This window comes from Hyperolius riggenbachi, chromosome 7 (genome assembly GCF_040937935.1).
Source record: "Hyperolius riggenbachi isolate aHypRig1 chromosome 7, aHypRig1.pri, whole genome shotgun sequence".
Taxonomy (NCBI): Eukaryota; Metazoa; Chordata; class Amphibia; order Anura; family Hyperoliidae; genus Hyperolius; species Hyperolius riggenbachi.
The window spans coordinates 319,352,490-319,377,590 of record NC_090652.1 but is presented as its reverse complement, the minus strand read 5'-3'; the positions used below and the strand labels follow the sequence as shown (position 1 = coordinate 319,377,590).

Genomic DNA, 25,101 nt, shown 5'->3' with positions numbered 1-25,101 from the left:
AAGTGTCTAACCACTCTGTGGGAGCCAGAACTCTTAATGGTTGGTAGGGGTTCAAAAACTTATTTCACTCAATGAAATGCAAATCAGTTGCTATCTTTTTTATTTAAGGTTATTTTTTCCATTTTCCTTTTGATGTGCTGTCTGCCACTGTTAAAATAAACCTACCATTGAAATGATACTGTTCTGAGACTTTTCATTTCTTTGTCATTGGACAAACTTACAAAATCAGTGAGGGGTCAAATAATTATTTCCTCCACTGTATGATTTGAAGTCTCCCCTGATTCACCTGACTGCCGTGGCAGATTTAAAAAGTACAGGATGTTAACAATCTAGCCATTTGGTTCCCAACTGCTGCTGTGCTAAGTGCTTCTGCCTTACTGTTACATTTTTTGCCTGGATGCTGAATACTCTCTGCCTGCTGTCTGCACCGACCTCTGCCTGGATTCTGACTACTCTGCCTGCTGTCTGCACCAACCTCTGCCTGGATGCTGACTACTCTCTGCCTGCTGTCTGCACCGACCTCTGCCTGGATGCTGACTACTCTCTGCCTGCTGTCTGCACCGACCTCTGCCTGGATTCTGACTACTCTCTGCCTGCTGTCTGCACCGACCTCTGCCTGGGTTTTGACTACTCTCTGCATGCTGTCTGCACCGACCTCTGCCTGGATTCTGACTACTCTCTGCCTGCAGCGACCTCTGCCTGGATGCTGACTACTCTCTGCCTGCTTCCTGCACCGACCTCTGCCTGGATTCTGACTACTCTCTGCCTGCTGTCTGCACCGACCTCTGCCTGGATTCTGACTACTCTCTGCCTGCTGTCTGCACCGACCTCTGCCTGGATTCTGACTACTCTCTGCCTGCCGCCTGCACCGACCTCTGCCTAGATTTTGACTACTCTCTGCCTGCCGCCTGCACCAACCTCTGCCTGGATTCTGACTACTCTCTGCCTGCTGTCTGCACCGACCTCTGCCTGGATTTTGACTACTCTCTGCCTGCCACTTGCACCAACTTCTGCCTGTATTAGACTCTGCCTGCCGCCTGCACCAACCTCTGCCTGGATTCTGACTACTCTCTGCCTGCTGTCTGCACCGACCTCTGCCTGGATTTTGACTACTCTCTGCCTGCTGTCTGCACCGACCTCTGCCTGGATTCTGACTACTCTCTGCCTGCCGCCTGCACCGACCTCTGCCTAGATTTTGACTACTCTCTGCCTGCCGCCTGCACCAACCTCTGCCTGGATTCTGACTACTCTCTGACTGCTGTCTGCACCGACCTCTGCCTGGATTTTGACTACTCTCTGCCTGCCGCCTGCACCAACCTCTGCCTGAATTTTGACTACTCTCTGCCTGCCGCCTGCACCAACCTCTGCCTGAATTTTGACTACTCTCTGCCTGTCGCCTGCACCAACCTCTGCCTGGATTTTGACTACTCTCTGCCTGTCGCCTGCACCAACCTTTGCCTGGATTTTCACTACTCTCTGCCTGCCGCCTGCACCAACCTCTGTCTGGATTTTCACTACTCTCTGCCTGCCGCCTGCACCAACCACTGCCTGGATTTTGACTACTCTCTGCCTGCCGCCTGCACCAACCTTTGCCTGGAATTTGACTACTCTCTGCCTGCCGCCTGCACCAACCTCTGCCTGGATTTTGATTACTCTCTGCCTGCCGCTTGCACCAACTTCTGCCTGGATTTTGACTACTCTCTGCCTGCCGCCTGCACCAACCTCTGCCTGGATTTTGACTGCTCTCTGCCTGCACCAATGTCTGCCTGGATTTTGACTACTCTCTGCCTGCCTTATTTGTACAGTTTCACAATTTAAGTTCAAAAATTTAATTCATTACACAAATTTGCGTTCCAGTCTTTTATTTGTATGCAGAATGTCTATCAGGCTTTTATTCTCATGTATTGTGGTGAGTTATTACTTAAGAATTGGATACCTAAAATTATTGAAAAAAAAATGTATTGCTTTTATACCCATAAATCCAGACACAAATGCACTGCTAGGGAGGTTAAAAAAGAGTTCTCTAACTTCACAGTTTACAAGGAAATTTTTGCAAAAACATATACATATGGCTTCTTTTCCTGCATGAACAAACCGCTATAATTCTGACTATTTCTATGCACGATGAATGTCACTATTGGGGTGCGTTGCAGTGAGGCAAGCAGTCATTATGCCGCACCGCAATGTACTACTGTGAAGATATGCTGCTAAGTGCATTTCATATACGTCGGAGGTAACGTTTGCCAAATTTCATGTGTCGGAGGTAACGTTTGCCAAATTTCATGTGTCGGAGGTTATGTTAACTGCATTGCATGTGTTGAAGGTTACATTTGTTGAATTTATTATTTGATGGGCAAAGTAGCTGCATTTGCTACTTTGGAGTTATAGTTGCAGCATTTGGAATTTTGTGGCTCATGATTATTAAATAGTATGCTAATACAAAAAAACCCACAATTAAAGGAAAATTAACCTGTTTACAACCGCATCATGCCGCTGGGCCTGAACGCGGTGGCTCCCCCAGGACTGCCTAACGTCTATTGACATCAAGTCCTGGGGGAGTGTTTTGTCGTCGATCACGTGTATGCGCATCACCCGGCATACAGTGCAAGCCCCCCTGTGTCATCAGCCTGCCGGCCAATTAGCAGCGCCAGCGGGCTGTAGCATTAGGATCTGGCCTATAGAACGCGTATAATACACGTTGTTTAGTAAACAATGTGTATTATACTGGCTGCCTCCTCCTCTGGTTGTCCCTTTGCTTGATCGACCACCAGAGAGGATGGCAGCCCTGTGAGTAATTACACACACACACACACACACACACACACACACACACACACACACACACACACACACACACACACACACACACACACACACACACACACACACACACACACACACACACACACACACACACACACACACACACACACACACACACACACACACACACACACACACTTTTTTAGGTTCCCTGACCCCCTGATCTCCCTTAGATCCCCTCAGATACCCCTCTGATCACCCCCAGTTGATTGTTTACACCTGATCTCCCCCCTAATCACCCACTGTCACCCATCAGATCACCCTCCCTGCCCTCTGATTCCCCCCCCCTTGCTATTGTTTACATGTGATCTACCCTATAAGGCCTGTAAACCGCCTTCTTTTCATCCCCTGATCACCACCTGTCACCATCTTTCACTCTCACCCATCAGATCAGGCCCTAATCAGCCCTCTGTTGGGCCCCTGTCCTCAGTTCCCATCACCCCCTGCTATTGTTTACTTGTGAGTTCTCCTCTGTAAGGCCTATTAACAGCCTTTTATCACCTCCTGCCAGCCCCCTTTGACTGTCATACATCTGATCAGGCCCTAATCAGCCCTCTGTGGGCTCCTGATCACCCCCTATTCCCCTCTTTCTGATCACTCCCCTGTTAGAGATGGCCCGAACCTCTGATTTTCGGTTCGCGAACTTCCGTGAAAGGTTCGGTTCGCGCGAACCGCAATAGACTCCAATGGGGAGGCGAACTTGGAAAGCTAGAAACACTTATGCTGGCCAGAAAAATGATGGAAAAGATGCTTCAAGGGGTCTAGTACATGGACGGAGACATGGTTGAGTGGGATAGATGTCAAAAGCCTCAAAAACCAGGTGGCCATAGCCCCTTAAGAGAAAGTGTCATTAGGGCCTTGCTGTAACATAGATTGTAGTGTAACTATTTCAACTAATGTACCCTTCTTAAACTTGAAGATTGTATACAAATGTAAGCAGAGTGGCGCAGCGGAAGTGTGCTGGGCCCATAACCTAGAGGTTGATGGATCAAAAACATCCTCTGCTAGGCATGATTTCATTTCAAGGGCCCTGCCGTAACATACATATTAGGGTAGCTAAGACTACTCCTGGGCCTTTCTTGTAGTTGAAGAGTTGAGTGAACTGTGACACCACACTTAAAACAAAAAAAAAACAAAAAAAAGACAGCAAACAGAGGAGCTTACCCATATTGGAGCATTGGATTTGGTCAAGTCTTAAGCCAATGTGTTGTAAGATACAAGTAAGCTTTAGGTTAGCAGGAATGGTTGCATGGCCACCTAGCTTTTCATCTTTCCCAGGCCAGCTAGGCTGGCTTCAGCCTGTAGTGTTGGTGGTATTGTGGTGAGCATAGCTGCCCTCCAAGCAGTTGACCTGTGTTTGCTCCCTGGGCAATGTATGTGAGCGTGCTTTTGAGATCCTACAAATCCCTGGAAGACAAGATCCTCCAGAGGAGGAAGAGGGAGAGAGGGAGGAGAGAGAGAGGCTATTCAAGGAATAACAATCAGCCAGGAGCAAGCTAACAAGAGCCAAACTAAGCTTTCCCTAGCAGAGCCTGTTAGCAGCTGTCCCTTCACTAATTACTGTAGGCAGACGAGTGAGTGTAATGGCCGGCGCTCCCTGCCTTTTATAAGGAAGGGGGGGGGGGCTCCAGGAGTGAGTGTAGCCTGATTGGCTACAATGTGCCAGCTGACTGTGATGTAGAGGGTCAAAGTTGGCCCTAATGGAGCATTATGGGGGCGAACCGAACTTCCGCAAATGTTCGCCTTCGCCGGCGAATGCGAACCACCCAAAGTTCGCCTGGAACCGTTCACCAGCGAACCGTTCGTGCCATCTCTAACCCCTGTCACTATCCTAGTGATCAGTGAAAACTGTCACTGTTTTAGTATCACTAGTGTTAACAGTTAGACCAGTGAGTTAGCTAGGCCCCTTTGTTAGGTAGTTAGCGTCAGTTAGCGCCCAGCCCACTACACTGCAGTGACTAATTAGTCGCTGATTAGCGTCATCACTGTCGCTAAACGGCATTGGTACTATATAGCATCTGTAAGTGATCAGTACTGATCGCAGTCAGATCTATATCAGCACGTTAAGGTCACCTTAGTGTAGGCTCCACTAAAAAGGCAGGGTTTGCCCAACCAGGCCTGATCGTTCGGCCACGCTTGCGTTCAGCCTGCCCCATCGCAGTGACATAATTTGTTTTTTTTCTGATCACTGCAAAAACACAACACAATAGCTGCGGTTTTGAGAGACCCAAATACACAGGGCTGCCAGAAACCTCTCCTTTCACTTGGGAAAAAGTGCATAGTGTGATTCGCCACATCTCTGTACAATTTGCGCTTTGCACACTGTGCCATGGGGAAGGAGAGGTTTGTCCTTGGAAAGTAAGAAAGTAAGTAAAAAAAACAAAAAAAAAACAGGTAAGCAAAACAGTTAAGTTTCAAATGTTAATGTTAGGCTAAAAAGGTTCAATAAAGTTTATCAAAGTTAGGCTACTTTCACAGTAGGACGTTGCATTTGGTGCAACGTTAAGGTCGCACAACGCGGCCCTAACGCAACACATATACACTTTCACAGTGTGACGTTAAAGTGCACGTTAGAAAATGTATTTACTATGGAACAAAAACGGCGCATGCGGAACATTTTTTTTAAAAAACATTACTCAGCATGTGCAACACAAGTAATGCAGCAGATTCATTGCTAAATGCACAGCATGCAGCACTTTCTAAAAACTCTACACGTTACACACTAACGCAACGTGTGCACTATGAATGGCATACAGACTTTGCATTGCTGTGCGTTACTCTGCCTTAAAATATTTTATAACGTGCGACTTTAACATCGCACTGTGAAAGAGGCCTCAATGTTAATGAATTAATTGCATTGCTGCTTGCTTGTTTTTTTGTTTGATGGTGATTGATTGGTCTGATGGTGCATCCTGACAGAAGCATTGCACGTCTGTCAGATTACACACAAGTCGGTGCATGCAGCGCTGCAGGACGAGATTTTTTTTCTCCACAGTAAGTTACGTTTGCTGAGTCTTGTGAGCTGAGGGGCGGTGTTGGAGTTCCTATGCTTTTGGTAAGCACTTTGTATCAAAATTGGCAACTGTTTTTTCATCCACATCGATCAATGTGAATGGATTAATCGGGTTTGCCAAGGCATATGAGCAGAGGGGGTTTGGACAGTTAGGCGGAGCTCCTATGCCCTGACAGATGCCTTGCCCCTCTTTTTTCACTTTTTTTGGCAGGTATGTATTCATCCACATTGATCAATGCGAATGATAGAATCTTTGCCATTCATTTTTCCTTTTAGCTCAGAGGCTGAATGGAAAAAAAGTGCATTACCCGTATGCCCAATATAAGGAGTATAGCAGAAACTCCTAATACTGGCCATACATGTAATGATTGCAGAGACACTAAAATGCCAGGACAGACCCCACGAATGATCACATTTTGGAAAGAAGACACCTCAAGGTATTTTCTGAGGGGCATGGTGAGTACATCGCTTTTTGTTTGTTCTTTTTTGTCACAAGTTAGCAGATTTTTTTTTTTTCTTCACAAAGTGTCATTTTCCGCTAACTTGTGACAAAAATAAAATTTTCTATGAACTCACTATGCCCCTCATGGTATACCTTGGGGTATCTTCTTTCCAAAATGGGGTCATTTGTGGGGTGTATTTACTGTCCTGGCATTTTTATTTGGGGGGATGGGGGTTAATATGTGAACACCCCTGTAAAGCCTAAAGGTGCTCATTGGACTTTCGGACCACTAGCTAGGCCACCTAGGCTGCATAAAAAAGTCACATGTGGTATTGCCGTACTCAGGAGAACTAGTATGTGTGTTGGGGTGTCTTTCCATGCATACCCATGCTGGGTGGGAGAAATATCTCTGTAAATGACAACTTTATGTAAAAACAATTTTGAAAAAATTGTCATTTACAGAGATTTCACACACACAGGAGAAGTATTTGTAAAAAGACACCCCAAAATGCATTATGCTACTTCTCCTGAGTATGGGGATACCACATGTGTGGCACTTTTTTGCAGCCTAGCTGTGCGAAAGGGCCCAAAGTCCAATGAGTACCTTTAGGATTTCACAGGTCATTTTTACTTATTTTGTTTCCAGACTACTCCTCACGGTTTAGGGCCCCTAAAATTATAGGACAGTATAGGAACCCAACAAGTGACCCCCTTTTGGAAAGGAGATGCCCCAAGGTATTCCATGAGGGGTATGGTGCATTCATTAGAATATTTTATTTTTTGGTCAAAAGTTAGTGGAAATTGATTTATTTTATTTTTTGTTTTTTCTCCTTGTCATTTTTCCACTAACTTGTGACAAAAACAAAATCTTCTATAAACTCTCTACACCCCTAAAGGAATATCTTGAGGTGTCTTATTTCCAAAATGGGGTCACTTGTGGGGTTCCTATGCTTCCCTGGCATTTTAGGGACCCTAAACCGTGAGGAGTAGTCTGGAAACTAAATGAGTAAAAATGACCTGTGAAATCCTGAAGTTGCTCATTGGACTTTGGGCCCCTTTGCACAGCTAGTCTGCAAAAAAGTGTCACACGTGGTATCGCTGTACTTAGTAGTATAATGTGTTTTGGGGTTTATTTTTACACATACCCATGCTGAGTGGGAGAAATATCTCTGTAAATAGACAATTTAGTTTAAAAAAATCGAAAGTTTTTTTTTTTTCCCCTCCCACCCAGCATGGGTATGTGTGAAAATACACCCCAAAACACATTATACTACTTCTGAGTATGGCGATACCACGTGTGACACTTTTTTTGCTGCCTAGCTGCGCAAGGGGGCCCAAAGTCCAATGAGCACCTTTAGGCTTTACAGGAGTGCTCACAATTTAGCCCCCCCCCCAAAAAAAAAATGCCAGGGCAGTAGAAATACCCTGCAAGTAACTCAATTTTGGAAAGTAGAAACCTCAAGGTATTCACAGAGGGGCATGGTGAGGCCGTCGCAGATTTTATTTTTGTTTTTATTTCACAATTTAGCAGTAATGGAAACACTTTTTTTTTTTTTTTTTTTTTTTGTCACGAAGTGTCTTCTGCTAATTTGAGACAAAAAATAAAATCTTCTATGAACTCGCCATGCCCCTCAGCAAATATCTTGGTGCCTTCTTTCCAAAATGGGGTAATTTGGGGTGGGGGGGTATTTATACTATCCTGGCATTCTAGGACCTCAAACATGACAGGTGCTCAGAAAAGTCAGAGCTGCTGCAAACTGTGCAAATTCACTTTTTTGTACCATAGTTTGTAAACGCTATAACTTTTAACCAAACCAATAAATATAAATTTATTGGATTTTTTTAAATCAAAATCAAGTCGCACAATAAATTTGAAAAAAAACCTTGTGTAGAAATTTTACTTTATTTGAAACCTTTTACCACAGAAAATTTAAAATATCATTTTTGACAAAATTCCTGTCAGTTTTATTCAAATTCATCAAAAAAAAAAGATTGCAGCAGCAATCAAATAGCACCAAAAGAAAGCTGTATTAGTGACAAGAAAAAGAGGTAAAATTTGTTTGGGTTGTAAGTTGATTGATCGAGCAATAAACCGTTAAAGCTGTTCAGTGCTGAATTGTATAAAAAGGCCTGGTCACTAGAGGGGTTTAAGTCTGTGGTCCTTAAGTTGTTAATGTTTTGCAGCAGAACTACTGGCTGACCCAGAACATCAGCCGGGGACTTAAAACACGAGGCAGCCAAAGAATACCAGGATAACGCGTCAGAGAGGTAAGGAGACACTCTGCCTATTATTGTTAAATGCTTCCTATGTCAAACCTGCACGGTTCTTGCCTTTTGCATGATCACTAACTCAGTAAAGGATCAAGCTTTTAAAGTGTTGCTATCAGGGGCGTGACTAGCAAGCTGGACGGAGAGGACGCTGTGTAGCTGAGCTCCCCACGGAGAGCACTAAAACATGCTCAAAGCAAGCTCATACCACAGGCTTCCAAAGGTTAAATGGAAGAGGAGATGCAGCTGGAGGTAGACAACACCAAACGGAGGAAAAGAAGCCCTCCGCAACCCAGGAAAGTCTCAGATTTCTTCAGGGCCCAGCCAGCTCGCAAGACAGACATCAGAGAATACGAAGTACAATGTCAGAAAGCAGAGAATAGTCAGACTAGCAAGGATCAATACCAGGAGTTCAGAATGCAGGAACAGAGTTCAGGAAGGTGGGCCAGAGTCACAACCCTGCAAGGATTCACGCAAAATGGCCTAGCAATGTGCTGCTAGGAAGTCCGGCCTTAAATATGCAGCACATTGCTCAGGTGACTGGCCAGAATCTTCCACAGTTCCATCTGCTGGTGAGCCGAGGAATTGCACAGCTCCCTGCAATATGAGAGCCATCTGCTGGTAGACAGCGGAAGTCTACCTCAAGTTCCTCAGTGCTGCCACCAGCAGGATGACACAGGCACAGATCGTTACACCTGTACTCTAAATACCTAGAAGCCTGTGTTTTGGAACACAAGTCATTGTTTGGACTTAGACATCCCAGGCTTAGACAGCCAGTCTGCACATCACATAGATAATGCTGCATTCTGACCTTTACTGTTCCCTGTAATGTTCCCTCTTCTATTCAACATTCTGGCCTTCTAGAATCTGTATAGAGAGAGAGCTCTGCACATAATCTTTGACTGAAACACTGGTCAATTTGGCTGCAATAAGGGCCATACCTTGCAAGACCCTCTAAGGATCTTACAAGGTACACAGCGGCTGCATTTGCGTATTGAGGTACATGGCGGCTGCATTTGTCAACTGGGGTTTCTGAGGTTTCTGCTAATGGAGGGGTGTGAAATAGCATGTTGCCCTCATTAATGTAGCCTAAAAAATGTAGTGTGTGTCCACACTCACAGTTTAACTCCACCCACATTACCTCTAAAAGTGCGCTTCTGACTCCAACCCCATCCAAAAGTTGGGGTGTGCAGATTTTCTTGGTGGATTTTGTCCATAAAAAAATAGGAATTAGGTTAGCAACCCTGATGAGGGTAGATTTCCTTAACGACTACTCTGGTTCATGAATAAATAGAAAGTGCTAGACCAGTTAATGCGATAGCATTACAAATAGGGGTGGGGAGAAAATTTCAATGGCAGTAATGTAGTCTTAGGAAAGTGTAAACTAATGTCTGCTTTCCTCCTGGTAAATTATTCCTAAACCATGTTTCTCATTTTGTTCAACAGGAAGAAGTTCCCAAACCACTGCATGGACAACAAAAAGCTATGTGGTAAGCATATGCAATGTGAATGTGACAACTCCCTCAGTGGTGTTACCTTGAGGTATAGCTGCCATGGCCAGATTTGCACTTTTCATTACTCTAGGCCAGCTTTCACCATCCACCCCTCCAGAGTCTAAAGTCAATAATCTTTATTGTACAATCTTACCATTATGTGGTATATGGTGTATAAATGAGGTACTACCTAAAGTATCCATCCAAAGTGTATCTATATAGTTTATCATTTGTAAGATTGTACAATCAAGATTGTATCATTGCAGATCACTAGAGATGTCCCGAACATCAAATTTCCCATTCATCGAACTTGAACTTCCGGAAAAGTTCGAGTTCATGTGAACCGGGCAAACCTCCATAGATTTCTATGGGCAGGTGAATTTAGAAACCTACAAAGACTTACAATCTAATCCCTACCATTATGTCACTGTCCACAGAGGCGCTTACAATCTAATCCCTACCATTATGTCACTATCCACAGAGGAGCTTACAATCTAACCCCTACCATTATGTCACTATCCACAGAGGAGCTTAGAATCTAATCCCTACCATTATGTCACTGTCCACAGAGGCGCTTACGATCTAATCCCTACTATTATGTCACTATCCACAGAGGCGCTTACAATCTAATCCCTACCATGATGTCACTGTCCACAGAGGCGCTTACAATCTAATCCCTACCATTATGTCACTATCTACAGAGGATCTTACAATCTAATCCCTACCATTATGTCACTGTCCACAGAGGATCTTACAATCTAATCCCTACCATGATGTCACTATCTACAGAGGATCTTACAATCTAATCCCTACCATGATGTCACTGTCCACAGAGGCGCTTACAATCTAATCCCTACCATTATGTCACTATCCACAGAGGAGCTTACAATCTAATCCCTACCATGATGTCACTGTCCACAGAGGCGCTTACAATCTAATCCCTACCATGATGTCACTATCCACAGAGGATCTTACAATCTAATCCCTACCATTATGTCACTATCCACAGAGGCGCTTACAATCTAATCCCTATCCACAGAGGCGCTTACAATCTAATCCCTACCATTATGTCACTATCCACAGAGGCGCTTACGATCTAATCCCTACCATTATGTCCCTGTCCACAGAGGCGCTTACAATCTAATCCCTACCATGATGTCACTATCCAGAGGCGCTTACAATCTAATCCCTACCATTATGTCACTATCCACAGAGGAGCTTCCAATTTAATCCCTACCATGATGTCACTGTCCACAAAGGTGCTTACAATCTAACCCCTACCATTATGTCACTGTCCACAGAGGTGCTTACAATCTAATCCCTACCATGTAAGGCTTATTGAAGCATACAGGGCTTCTAATATACTTATTTAAATATAAAGCTTATTATATAATTCTTCTTAAAACAATGACTCATATAAGAAATAATTGCATATTAAATCTTAATATAAAATCATGTTTTATATATTTGTCTTTCAGGTGAATAAATCTATCATTTCAACCGGCAGAGGTAAGCATTTCAGAACATAACAATCTATTCAGAATTATAAAACTATGAAACTGCCAGGTGGCATCATTGAATCTTCTTTAACTAATTCGAAAACCTCTTATTATTTTAGATCTTTCATATTTTGACTTTCTCTAGCTGGGAAATTTTTCCTTGCTGGCTGTAACGACCTTGTACTAGAACACGTCAACTCTCTAGAATCCTAACAATCTCACGAGAATGTTTTACTGTCTCAAACCACCAGTTTTTAAATATATTTCATAGATAGATATATAAAGAGAGAGAATAACTATTGCTTTCTTTAGGACTGTATTGATCATTAATATTTTTATATATACATACACATGACAGCTTTTCCTGCATAAATAAAACCGCTAGAATTCTGACAACTGAATAAACTCACCTTCCTCAAAATTAAACCAGGCTTGGGTGGGAAGCAATTTCCTGGCCCCTGCTGTTGGTGACGGGGACATGAAGTGGCCGGGAATTTCAATAATGCCTGCCTTTCCAACGCAAGTTAGAACCTACTCCTAATTGTTGTTTTTTTAGAGAGGTTAGAAGGCGGCCGGTCAGATTTATAAATAAGTTTACACTTTATCTGGTAGAGACAACAGCAACCATGAAAAAGGTGGGGTCCTACCTTAAAGTTGTCCCCTTAAGGGAAGTACTACTCCTAATTGGCCTGGTTCATTTAATCTTTTGCTGTGGTGCCACCCGGCATGTCTCCTGGCCTCATATGCTGCTGCTCCTGCTGCAGCATTTCACTACTGTTCCCACCACCAGGGTTTATGGATGCTTATATTTTTCGCCAGAATTATGCTGTAATACCACTAGTGAGGTGCCATGGTCTTCTGTGCTGCTGCTGAGTGCTTAGTCCCCCTCCTGCTGCCGCTGATGTATTTCTCTACTAAAGTCTGTATCCACCGCCAGGGTTCATGGATGCTTTCATATTTGGGTGACATTTTTTTCATGCTGAGTTACGAATTAGGTGCCATGCCCTTCTGTGCTACTGCTGAGGACACACCTTAGTCCTCCCCCTGCTGCTGCCATTGATGTATTTCTCTACTACAGTCTGTGATCCTACCGCCAGGGAGCACTGCCTAGTTTGCCACCACACCTTACTACTCCTGCTTATAGGAATTACATAGCTAGCTCCCAGGGGTGTAAGTCTACTGGCGGTTCCACCCAGCTCACCAGGCTGTTAAAAAATCGTTGTTTGTATTCATGTCCAGCAGAGGTTTGTGAAGATTGTTGTTTCCTTCCTCAGACTAAACTGGCAAGACCACCCCCCCCCCTTCCTGTTTGAATCGGCCTTTGGAACTCTGGATCTTATGGGTATGCAGAATATTGTGCAGGAAAGAGCCTACAAAGAAACACTGAAATGGTGAGTGTTGTAGGACCTACTAAAATAAAAATGCATTTTAAATCTGGGCCCAGGTGGTTTTTTTTTTTTTTTTTTTTTTTTTTTTTTTTTTTTTGACTCCAGACCTAAAATTCCACTTTTTTATTCAATAGTTACCTCTTGCAATATCGGAATGGGTAAACCGCTTTCCCTGTGGCAGAATGCGGTTTCAAACCCCCGAATCCCCTGGGGAAAAATGTGGGGAATGCTGCCTAGTAGCGGCAGAGCTTAGGGCTGTAGCTCTGCCTCTACTTGTCGATCGCTGCCTCTCCCCGCCCCTCTGTCTTCTTTCACTGAGAGATGATCAGCAGTGATTGATGATGGAGGCAGAGCTACAGTTTTAAGCTCTGCCTCCCCGGTCAGCAAAATCCATGACTTTGAAAGTCATAACTCTTTGCCCCGGTATTTGGGGGGGGGGGGGGGGGGTTGTGGGGGGTTAAACACAGCATTCTGGTTCTTAGCTATTCTGATATTGCAGAAGAGAAATATTCAATAAAAAGAGGCATTTTCGGAGGCTTCAGAGTCTTTCACAGCCAGCATAGGCCACTCTTAGGGCTCGTTTCCACTATCGCGAATCCGCATGCGTCAAACGCATGCGGATTCGCACATGTAATGCAAGTGGATGGGCCTGTTTCCACTGTAGCGTTGAGGTGCGTTTTTTTCAGCATTAAAAAAACGCACAAAAGAGCCAACGAATTCGCCTGTGAGTGGAATGCATGCGAATCGCCGCTAATGTATTTAATAGGGAATTCGCATGCGTCTATGGTATGCAAATTTTCATGCGAATTTTCATGCGAATTCGCATAGGTTCCAATGTAACTTCAAACAGGCAGTGACATGGTTAAATTCGCATATAACCTCACCTATGCGAATTCGCGGCAAAAAACGAGAAAAATCGCATCCGCATGCTATTTCATTAGCGGTGGAATTCAGGCGATTCTGCACTGCAATAGTTGAAACGAGCCCTTAGGGTTGTGGAACACTATAAATGAAAAATGCCATTAAGCTTTTCACTCAGGACAACACCCCACCCATGAACTGTTAAAGAGAATAGTTTGTATTCAAGTCCAGCCGAGGTTTGTGGAGATTCTGGGGTTCATTGTCTTTCCTTCCTCCTCAGACTACAGCTTTGCTGATTCCAGTGGTGCCTTTCCAGCATCAATGACCATATTGGAAGACATTTCCAGGCAGAAAATATTGAAGTTAGAAGAGCCATTAGAGACATTGGTGGAAGCGGTGAGTGCTGTAGCATCTACTGAAGAAACACCAGGGCCTTACCGGGAATGGCTAGCAGAGGCCGCTCTTAGGGCTGGGGCACACTAGAAATGACAAAATGCAATCGCTTAGCTCTTGTCCCAGGAAAACACCCTGATACTAGTCTCCTCCATCTGTGGGCAGGAAGCTAGATTAGCATAACTCTTACATTTTTATTAGAAAATATATGTTCTAAGGAGTATTAAAGATTTATGCTAATCTCGCTTCCTGTCCAAAGATTGGGAAGGAGAAGAGTATTGGGGGAGCTGTCCTGAGGACCTCCTGGAAAACATGTTCCTGTAACTAATTTTGGTCTTTATTTTTGCAGCATTTTCCACATCGATTTCTGGTGCTTTGTAAAGCACTTTTGAAATGAATGCTAGTTATTTGTACAGCAATTGTGATTTCCTTTTTTGTTTTGTGTGGTTCTGGGTTGAAAAGAGATATAGATACCCATATCTGGGGCTTCCTCCTGCCCCATGGGCACGGATTGCTGCCACACTGCCTGTAGCTCCGGGTCCTGCAAATTCCTCCAGTCGCAGCTATTTACATATCTCTCAGCAGCTGCTGGAGAGATACTTAAAGGGCGCACTTCCTCTTGTGCAGACTGGATGAAGTAACAGGACCCAATACCGGAGCTACAGGCAGCGGAGGACGGTGGCGTAGGAGCAATCCATGCCCATAAGTGATCCCACTTATTAAGATGAATAAGGCATGGATCCCGGAGGGTTACTGCATGCAGGATGACTTGTGACTCAGTCTCCACACAGCTGTCCTTCACCACCACCAACTAGGGTCCAAGAAACAATGGTTTTAAAAAATTCCTACAGGTAAATCCTGAAATATTAAGGCTGCTGCTACAAAACGTCATTTTTCTGGCATGTGACTGTACATGCCTAATGATTCTGGCCTCTGGTGCTACACTGTGGCTGCAACAGCCAAAAAAGCCTGTACATGAGTCCATTCCCCTTTGTGATCGTTGCCTTGTCATGGTGAAGGGGCTTGCATATCTCAATGAAGAAATGACCTATATGAGTGAGTGTGTTGCCACACCAAAGTAAAGATTATTGTTGACAGACCAAATTTGATCAGCTGGATAAGTTTTGGCAAAAATACAATTTTTTTTTTTTTTTTGTTATGGATCTCCTCAGGTGATAAAGCTTACAGGGCCCACACTGCAGAATCAGTGTACAGGGTGGACAATTTATATGGAAACACCTTAATAAAATGGGAATGGTTGGGGATATTAACTTCCTGTTTGTGCATTAGTATATGTGAGGGGGGAAACTTTTAAGATGGGTGGTGACCATGGCGGCCATTTTGAAGCTGGCCATTTTGAATCTAACTTTAGTTTTTTTTTTCAATTAAGAGGGTCATGTGACACATCAAACTTCTTGGGAATTTCACAAGAAAAACAATGGTGTGCTTGGTTTTAACATAACTTAAAAGGTGTTCAATGTGTTCATGAAAGAATTAAGTGGTGAGAGGTCCAGGGCCCACCCTAACTTCCCTCTGGCTATTGCTTGGGGGCCCCAGCCAATGAGACTGGGGCCCCAGCTGTCATGCGAACCAGTGCACCCGTGTGTCAGCTGTATACAGCATACCGCCCACAGTGCACCCGTGTGTCAGCTGTATACAGCATACCGCCCACTGTGCACCCGTGTCATATACAGCATACCGTCCACAGTGCACCCGTGTCATATACAGCATACCGCCCACTGTGCACCCGTGTCATATACAGCATACCGTCCACAGTGCACCCGTGTGTCATATACAGCCTACCGCCCACAGTGCACCCGTGTGTCATATACAGCCTGCCGCCCACAGTGCACCCGTGTGTCATATACAGCCTGCCGCCCACAGTGCACCCGTGTGTCATATACAGCCTGCCGCCCACAGTGCACCCGTGTGTCATATACAGCCTGCCGCCCACAGTGCACCCGTGTGTCATATACAGCCTGCCGCCCACAGTGCACCCGTGTGTCATATACAGCCTGCCGCCCACAGTGCACCCGTGTGTCATATACAGCCTGCCGCCCACAGTGCACCCGTGTGTCATATACAGCCTGCCGCCCACAGTGCACCCGTGTGTCATATACAGCCTGCCGCCCACAGTGCACCCGTGTGTCATATACAGCCTGCCGCCCACAGTGCACCCGTGTCATATACAGCCTGCCGCCCACAGTGCACCCGTGTGTCATACAGCATGCCGCCCACAGTGCACCCGTGTGTCATATACAGCCTGCCGCCCACAGTGCACCCGTGTGTCATATACAGCCTGCCGCCCACAGTGCACCCGTGTGTCATATACAGCCTACCGCCCACAGTGCACCCGTGTGTCAGCTGTATACAGCCTACCGCCCACAGTGCACCCGTGTGTCATATACAGCCTACCGCCCACAGTGCACCCGTGTGTCATATACAGCCTGCCGCCCACAGTGCACCCGTGTGTCATATACAGCCTGCCGCCCACAGTGCACCCGTGTGTCATATACAGCCTGCCGCCCACAGTGCACCCGTGTGTCATATACAGCCTGCCGCCCACAGTGCACCCGTGTGTCATATACAGCCTGCCGCCCACAGTGCACCCGTGTGTCATATACAGCCTGCCGCCCACAGTGCACCCGTGTGTCATATACAGCCTGCCGCCCACAGTGCACCCGTGTGTCATATACAGCCTGCCGCCCACAGTGCACCCGTGTGTCATATACAGCCTGCCGCCCACAGTGCACCCGTGTGTCATATACAGCCTGCCGCCCACAGTGCACCCGTGTGTCATATACAGCCTGCCGCCCACAGTGCACCCGTGTGTCATATACAGCCTGCCGCCCACAGTGCACCCGTGTGTGTCATATACAGCCTGCCGCCCACAGTGCACCCGTGTGTGTCATATACAGCCTGCCGCCCACAGTGCACCCGTGTGTGTCATATACAGCCTGCCGCCCACAGTGCACCCGTGTGTCATATACAGCCTGCCGCCCACAGTGCACCCGTGTGTCATATACAGCCTGCCGCCCACAGTGCACCCGTGTGTCATATACAGCCTGCCGCCCACCGTGCACCCGTGTGTCATATACAGCCTGCCGCCCACAGTGCACCCGTGTGTCAGCTGTATACAGCCTACTGCCCAGTGCACCCGTGTGTCATATACAGCATGCCACCCACAGTGCACCCGTGTGTCAGCTTGTTGGATATGGTTTCTATGTTGGCATAGGTGTGGAACAGGGTGAAACCATCCCAAAGGAATGCTGAATGTAAAAACAGCTGGCGGTGTTTACAGAAACTAAAGTGAGATCCTGTTCAGCAAATCCACATCTGACACTATGCATTACCCTTGGACAGAAACAATCAGAGCTGGTCTAGCGACTAAATAGCCAGTGAAACTGGTGTTCTCCTATCTCAAAGAATGGGACCCTTGGATGCTAAAGCCATAAAAACTGAGGGGACAATGGAACTTCTCATGGGAACAGTCTTATTAGATGGGCAATAGCTAAATAGTTTCTATTTGTCTCTATGATGCCTGAGAAAGTTTCTATGAAAGGGTCATCTTTCAGATCCAAACACCTGTATGATCAGAGTGCCCCCTGGTGTCTTGCAGCCAACATCACAGGACTTCATGAGTGAGGTTATAATGCCATCTAGAGGTCCAAAGAAGACATAAATGGCAAGGACAGGGGGGGAGGGGAATGACACCTGATCTTGAGGTGGTCGTGTAGGGGTGTATGTGAATGAATTTCTTGGCTTTTTAAGACTGAGAAAGGGACTCCATGAGAGAGAGCTTCCATAACATCCCAGAAGAAAAGCTTCCATAAGGTTCTATGAGATTCCACCAGCAGGAGCATAGAGCGACCTCAGACTCCACCAAGCCTCCATTTTGATGTTAGAAGTAGCCATCTTGCTTAAAATTTAGTACCTGCATTTATACCCAAATTAGTCAGAGTAGAAGACTAGAGGAGCGAACCCTAACTTGTAATTTGATTCTACTTTGTTATACTTTTAATTTGGAAAAACAATAGCGTTACTGCAACAAGACTGTTATTTACCAAAAGTAGAACTGGGAAACCAAGTAGCAGATACATCAGAGTGTGGATTCTGCCAATTGACCAGACAATTGAAGTATCGATCCATTTTGTGCATGGTTTATCTGAAATGATCATATTTATACTTTTAATCCAGTTGATGCCACTGAGGGATGATTTTTGATGGTTTCCTTTCCGATCGTGGTTATCAAATCGGAATGTTGATCGTTTGCTAAAATGACAGATAGTGGGCACCTCAAGTCATCAGTACAGCAAGTTGTGCAAGTTACCATGAGATAACCATAAAGAAATCTAGGGATTATTGTGTTCACTCTGGGAAGTTTTCTGCATCAGATTGTTAGACTAATGGTGTCCATTAACAGTAACATTTTCTCAGATGATAGAATGTCCAATACAATAACAGCAATTGAAAGGAAAAGATCAGAAATCTGGGTCATAAATAGGATGAAAAATAGCTACTAATGCGATCATTTTACAATAGAAGGTAGATCAGCACATCAGCAAGCTGCCTCAGATGCCTAGAAACGCACCTTATACCCAAAATAGGAGCTGTGCATCTACATTAACAGTAAATGAAGAACTACAGTGGGATGCTAAAGTTTGGGCAACCTTGTTAATAGTCATGATCATCCTGTATAAATCACTGTCTCTATGATATATTTAACTGACCTTTTTTATCATAACCACCACAGTGATATTTGAGAAGTGAAATTAAGTTTATTGGATTTACAGAAAGTGCGCAATAATTGTTTAAAGGATTTCACTCAGTATCAGCAGATTCTGGAGACCAATGTCCAGGAATCAGTAACAAAGTTGACGCCACACCAGGGCTGGATCTGCCAACAAGGCAACAACCCTAAAGGCTGCTCAAAATCCACTAAGGCATTCATACAGAGGAACAAGTACAACGTTCTGGAATGGCCATCTCAGTCCCCAGACCTGAATATAATTGAACATCTGTGGTGAGTTAGAGAGCTGTCCATGCTCAGAAGCCATCAACCCTGAATGAACTAGAGGTTTTATAAAGCGGAATGGTCCAAAATACCTTCAAACAGAATCCAGACTCTCATTGGAACCTACAGGAAGCATTTAGAGGCTGTAATTTCTGTAAAAGGAGGATCTGCTAAATATTGCTTTCATTTCTTTTTTGTGGTGCCCAAATTTATGCACCTGCCTAATTTAAATTATTATTGCACACTTTCTATAAATCCAATAAACATCCTTTCACTTCTCAAATATCACTGGGTGTCTCCTATATGATATATTTAACTGACTTTTAACCACCAACGATTTTATACAGGAAAATCATGCCGATAACCACGGTTGCCCAAACTTTCGCATCCTACTGTATTGATGGGAGCAGCTGGTTGAAAAATACTTAATGTGTGTACACAGCGAACAATGGACAGTGCTACTTCGGGCAGACTGCATCCATATGACTACCAGCAGGAAGTGTGCAAAGACTACGAATAGACAAAGTGCACACCCTGCATTCAAATAAGATGCACCTGACTACCACTGGAGGATGTTAGTTTTCATAATAGCTTGCATGCAAATTATAAAGTACTCTACCCACCCACCATGGTGAGGTCATCCTCCGCTGTAAGGTTGTGTATTTTGTCTATTAGTAGTCCTTGCACACTTCGTGCTGGTAGCCATTTGAATGCAGTCGGTGCTAGTAGCGCTGTCCATTGTTCGCTGTGTACATAATCCAATCATTTTACTTTACCAATAAAGCAGTGTTCCCCTTTATAATCTGTTTTCTGTCTGCAGAGTGGAGTCCACACACCATGGGGCCCAGAAACCTGGCCCTTTTTTTTGCATTTCCAAACACCTGAGACCTCAGGCTGGCTGCAGTTAGACCACTGACAGCTGATTTTTTTTTTATTTATTTTTATTTATTTTTTTTGAGTGGTTTTATTAGATCTTGTTTTATTTAAATCTTAATCTTTATATTTTCAAATAACCAAATAAAATTTTGAAGCAGAGACTTCTTGGCTCTCGCGCTCGCTCGCTCGTGCTCTCTCGCGCTCTCTCTCCGATGTTTTTGAAGTTTTCATAATATTTTGCATGCAAATTATAAAGTACTCTACCCACCCACCACGGTGAGGTCATCCTCCGCTGTAAGGTTGTGTATTTTGTCTATTAGTGGTCCTTGCACACTTCGTGCTGCTAGTCATTTGAATGCAGTCGGTGCTAAGTAGCGCTGTCCATTGTTCGCTGTGTACATAATCCGATAATTTTAGTTTACCAATAAAGCGGTGTTCCCCTTTATAGTGTATCTGTTTTCTGTCTGCAGAATAGAGTCCACCAGCAATGGTGATCTGGCCAAGAAACCTGGCCGTTTCTTTGCATCTCCGATCCCCTAAGACCTCCTCAGGCTGGCTTATCCAGAGCTGCACAGTTAAATGACCATTAAATGCTTTTTTTTTTTTTTGAGCTGTTTTATTCCAGATTTTGCATGTTGTTTTGTTTAAATCATTAATCTTGTTGATATTTTTGTATTTTCAAACAAAATAAAATTTTGAAGCAGACACTACTTGTGTCTGTGTCCTCCCTGGATGAAGGCTGCCTAGCAGGGATGCTCATCTGGAGTTCGGATATCCGGGTAAACCGGATATCCGAACATTTTTACACTATCCAGCCGGATCCGGATTCCGGATAGTTGAGCAGAAATCCGGATAGCTATCTGCGGATAGTTTGCCGCCTGACCTGGATATCCGCAGATATCTCCCAGATCAGGGCCGGCCTTTGACCTGAGCGACCTGTGCGATCGCTCAGGGCGCTGGCTTCCAGGGGGCGCTCCTGCCGCATGGAAGCTCCGCCTCCTGGTGCCGTGATAGGCGCAAGCATGATGCCCGTGCAGACAGCCACCGTGATGGAGGGGGAGCCGCGGGGAGGGCAGCCCGACCTCTCCCTCCCTTCCTCTCCGGGCACTCTCCCTGCTCCCCCTCCGATGTACACTGCAGCAGAGCCAGACAGAACAACTCACCTCCCTGGTTCCGATCGCCGGCGCCTCTCACTTCCCGCTGGTCGCCTCTTCTACATTAGTTACTGATACACACTAAACTTCCTGTTAAGCAGGAAGTTTAGTGTGCATCAGTAACTAATGTAGAAGAGGCGACCAGCGGGAAGTGAGAGGCGCCGGCGATCGGAACCAGCGAGGGAGGTGAGTTGTTCTTCTCTGGCTCTGCTGCAGTGTACATCTGAGGGGGGAGCACGGAGGGCGGCCCGGAGAGGAAGGGAGGGAGAGGTCGGGCTGCCCTCCCCGCGGCTCCCCCTCCAGTATGAGGGGGCACCTACCTACCTACTCTATACTGGGGGCACCTACCTATCTACCTACTCTATACTGGGGGCACCTACCTATTTAACCAATACTGGGGGGGGGGCAGCTACCTATCTAATCTATACTGGGGGCACCTACCTATCTAACCTATACTGGGGGGGCAGCTACCTATGTAATCTATACTGGGGTCACCTACCTATCTAACCTATACTGGGGGGCAGCTACCTATCTAACCTATACTGGGGGGCAGCTACCTATTTAATCTATACTGGGGGCACCTACCTATCTAACCTATACTGGGGGGGGGGGGCAGCTACCTATCTAATCTATACTGGGGGCAGCTACCTATCTAATCTATACTGGGGGCAGCTACCTATCTAACCTATACTGGGGGCAGCTACCTATCTAACCTATACTGGGGTCACCTACCTATCTAACCTATACTGGGGGGCAGCTACCTATCTAATCTATACTGGGGGGCAGCTACCTATCTAATCTATACTGGGGGGCAGCTACCTATCTAATCTATACTGGGGGGCAGCTACCTATCTAATCTATACTGGGGGCAGCTACCTATCTAACCTATACTGGGGGCAGCTACCTAACCAACCTATACTGGGGGCAGCTACCTATCTAATTTATACTGCGGGCCACCTACCGATCTAATTTATACTGTGGGCCACCTACCTATCTAATCTATACTGCGGGCCACCTACCTATCTAATTTATACTGGGGGCAGCAACCTATCTAATCTATACTGGAGGCAGTTACCTATCTAATCTATACTGGTGGCAGCTACCTATCTAACCTATATTGCAGGTACCTACCTATCTAACCTATACACTGGGGGCAGCTACCTATCTAACCTGTACTGTGGGCACCTACCTATCTAACCTATAGCTGGGACAAATGCCTATCTAGCCTATACTGGGGAAAGTATACTGGCTACCTATACTGAGGACACCTACCTGGCTAACCTATACTGGGAGGGATCTACAGCTGGCTACTTTTACTGGGTCACCTATGCCTGGCTACCTATACTGGGGGGGGACTTATAGCTATATGTCAGGATGGACGGATACGCCCCCCCCCCCCTTAGTGTATGTGTGTGGTGCGCTGAAACACGAAGAGGATGAATTGGGGGGGGGGGGGGGGGGCACCAAAACCTGGTTACGCTCAGGGCGCTGTGAAACCTAAGGCCGGCCCTGTCCCAGATATCCGAATCCTGATTACAAGAAGGACCAGGAACACCTCTCTCTATCTCTATCCTCTACCCTCTACTCTCTCGAACCCAGGGCAACTGCTTGGAGGGCAGCTATGCTCACCACTAAACTACCGACAGTACTACATGCTGAAGCCAGCCTAGCATGTACCATTGTGATATACCCAAGAGAAAAATGAGCTTGCTAGATGAAAGCAGTGGGACACATGGTGAAACTGCTTACAGGCTTCAATTCAAGACTTCAGAATCAGGGCGATCATGTGCCCCCCCTGGATGATGCTGGTGTAACACACAGCAAATGACGACAATTTGAAGTCTGGAAGATTCAAGGGCAAGGGTGGGAAGGATGAAAAGCTAGGTGGCCATGCAACCCTTCCTGCTAGGGGACGGCCTTGCCTTTTGTGTTCAACAGTTGTCCGAAGAGAACCCCAGATAGCCGTTTAGCAGCTATTGTGTGCACAGCGTCTGGCACAATTGGTTAGCGCATTTGGCTGTTAACCGAAAGGTTGGTGGTTCAAGCCCACCCAGGGACGGCCTTGCCTTTTGTGTTTTTGTGAAGGGAACTAATGTACCCTTCTTAAACTTGAAGATTGTATACAAATGTAAGCAGACTGCAGAGTGGCGCAGCGGAAGTGTGCTGGGCCCATAACCCAGAGGTTGATGGATTGAAACCATCCTCTGCTAGGCATGATTTTATTTTTGCACCTCGCTTTCTCTTACAGGGCTATGTAATCCGTTTTGCCCATGCGATAAAGTGTAATAAGGGCCCTGCTGTAACATAGATATTATGGTAGCTAAGACTACTCCTGGGCCTTTCTTGTAGTTGAAGAGATGAGTGAAATGGCTGGCTTCAGCCTGTAATGTTAGTTGACCTGGGTTAGATTCCCGGCCAATGGTGGTATAGCGGTGAGCATAGCTGCCTTCCAAGCAGTTGACCTGGGTTTGATTCCTGGCTAATGTATGTGAGCTTGCTTTTGACAGCCTACAAATCCCTGGAAAACAAAATCATACAGAGAAGGGGAGGGAGGATTGAAGGTTAAATGTTTTTAAAGCATTTTAAAAGGCACTTTCGGTCTGTCTATCCGGATATACAAATACGTCGGTCATCCCTGGACTTCCCAGATGTGCAGGTCACTGTTAACGACACTATCTTTCGCCCTACCTCTCAAGCCCGCTGTCTGGGTGTCACCCTGGACTCCGCACTCTCCTTCACTCCCCACATCCAAAACCTCACAAAGTCCTGCAACTTCCACCTTCGTAACATCTGTAAGATTCGCCCTTTCCTGACCCCTGCCACCACAACTCCTCATCCATGCCCTCATAATTTCCCGCCTAGACTACTGCAATGCCCTTCTGTCTGGTCTCCCTATGACCCGAATTGCCCCACTGCAGTACATGAATGTGGCAGCCAGAATTATCCACTCCTCCCATCGCTCCACCAGGGTGGCTCCCCTCCGTTAATCCCTCCACTGGCTTCCTATCCAGTCCAGAATCAGATTCAAGATATTGATTTGTAGGTCAAACTTACATTTCTGATCTTACTCAGAGATGCACACCAAGCCGCTCACTCCGTTCCTCCAATGAACTTTGCCTGACTGTCCCCCGCATCACCCAGTCCCATGCACGCCTCCAGGACTTCTCAAGAGCTGCTCAAACACTATGGAACTCCCTACCTCCACCCATTAGGGCAGCCCCCTCCTTCAACACCTTCAAGAAGGCCCTTAAAACTCACCTTTTCACTCTGGCCTACCACTCCTCACAATTGCTCTAAACCCACAGCTGAGCTCTGTTATAAATCACCTTTTTCGACACCAGCAACTTCTTATAGTTGCGTCTCACAGACTGTGAGATAACTTGACTCTCAACACAGCAAGCAGGAGATAGACTTTTCTCAGGCTTCTTCCATATTTAAGGAGTTTATTCAGGAAACATATATACAGATATAATTCATCATATTTAGCAAAGCAGATCCTCATGTTCAGTCCTTGGCGTTACAGCTTCTTGATTAACTTCCTGCTGAAGTCAATCAGGTCGTCTTGTGTCTACTCTACATTACACTAGACTACCTATGTACAGCATACATTAGATCAGATTACATAAGGAATAGAAATATTTAGATGTCCCAGTCAGCATATGAGAGATAGCATGAAACTATGAAGCAGAGCAGGAATCAGAGAGACCTTTTTCAGCTCGTCCCCTCTTTTAATACCGACTCGGAAAGAGTTAAATGTGACCTCATTTTGCCATCCCCCGGACCCGGCTATTGGCTGAGCCCCCTCGTGGTGTCATAATACACACCTACTCTAATATTTAATGAGGCTTTTGACATACTTACAGGATTCTGGTATTTA

General features: G+C 45.6%; 1 protein-coding gene across 2 annotated transcripts in view; it reads left to right on the top strand.

The window, feature by feature from the left end:
- LOC137525255 (titin homolog) overlaps nucleotides 1-25,101 on the top strand; it is a 106,110-nt gene that overhangs the window by 72,622 nt on the left and 8,387 nt on the right. Inside the window, exons 14-18 of one of the 2 annotated variants that reach the window (XM_068246280.1) lie at nucleotides 8,466-8,546; nucleotides 9,993-10,036; nucleotides 11,518-11,548; nucleotides 12,813-12,929; nucleotides 14,068-14,183. The gene's annotated coding sequence lies outside the window, so the exon portion shown is untranslated. Of the gene's footprint in view, nucleotides 1-8,462; nucleotides 8,547-9,992; nucleotides 10,037-11,517; nucleotides 11,549-12,812; nucleotides 12,930-14,067; nucleotides 14,184-25,101 lie in introns of both variants that reach the window. The other variant, XM_068246279.1, reaches the window with a different exon arrangement.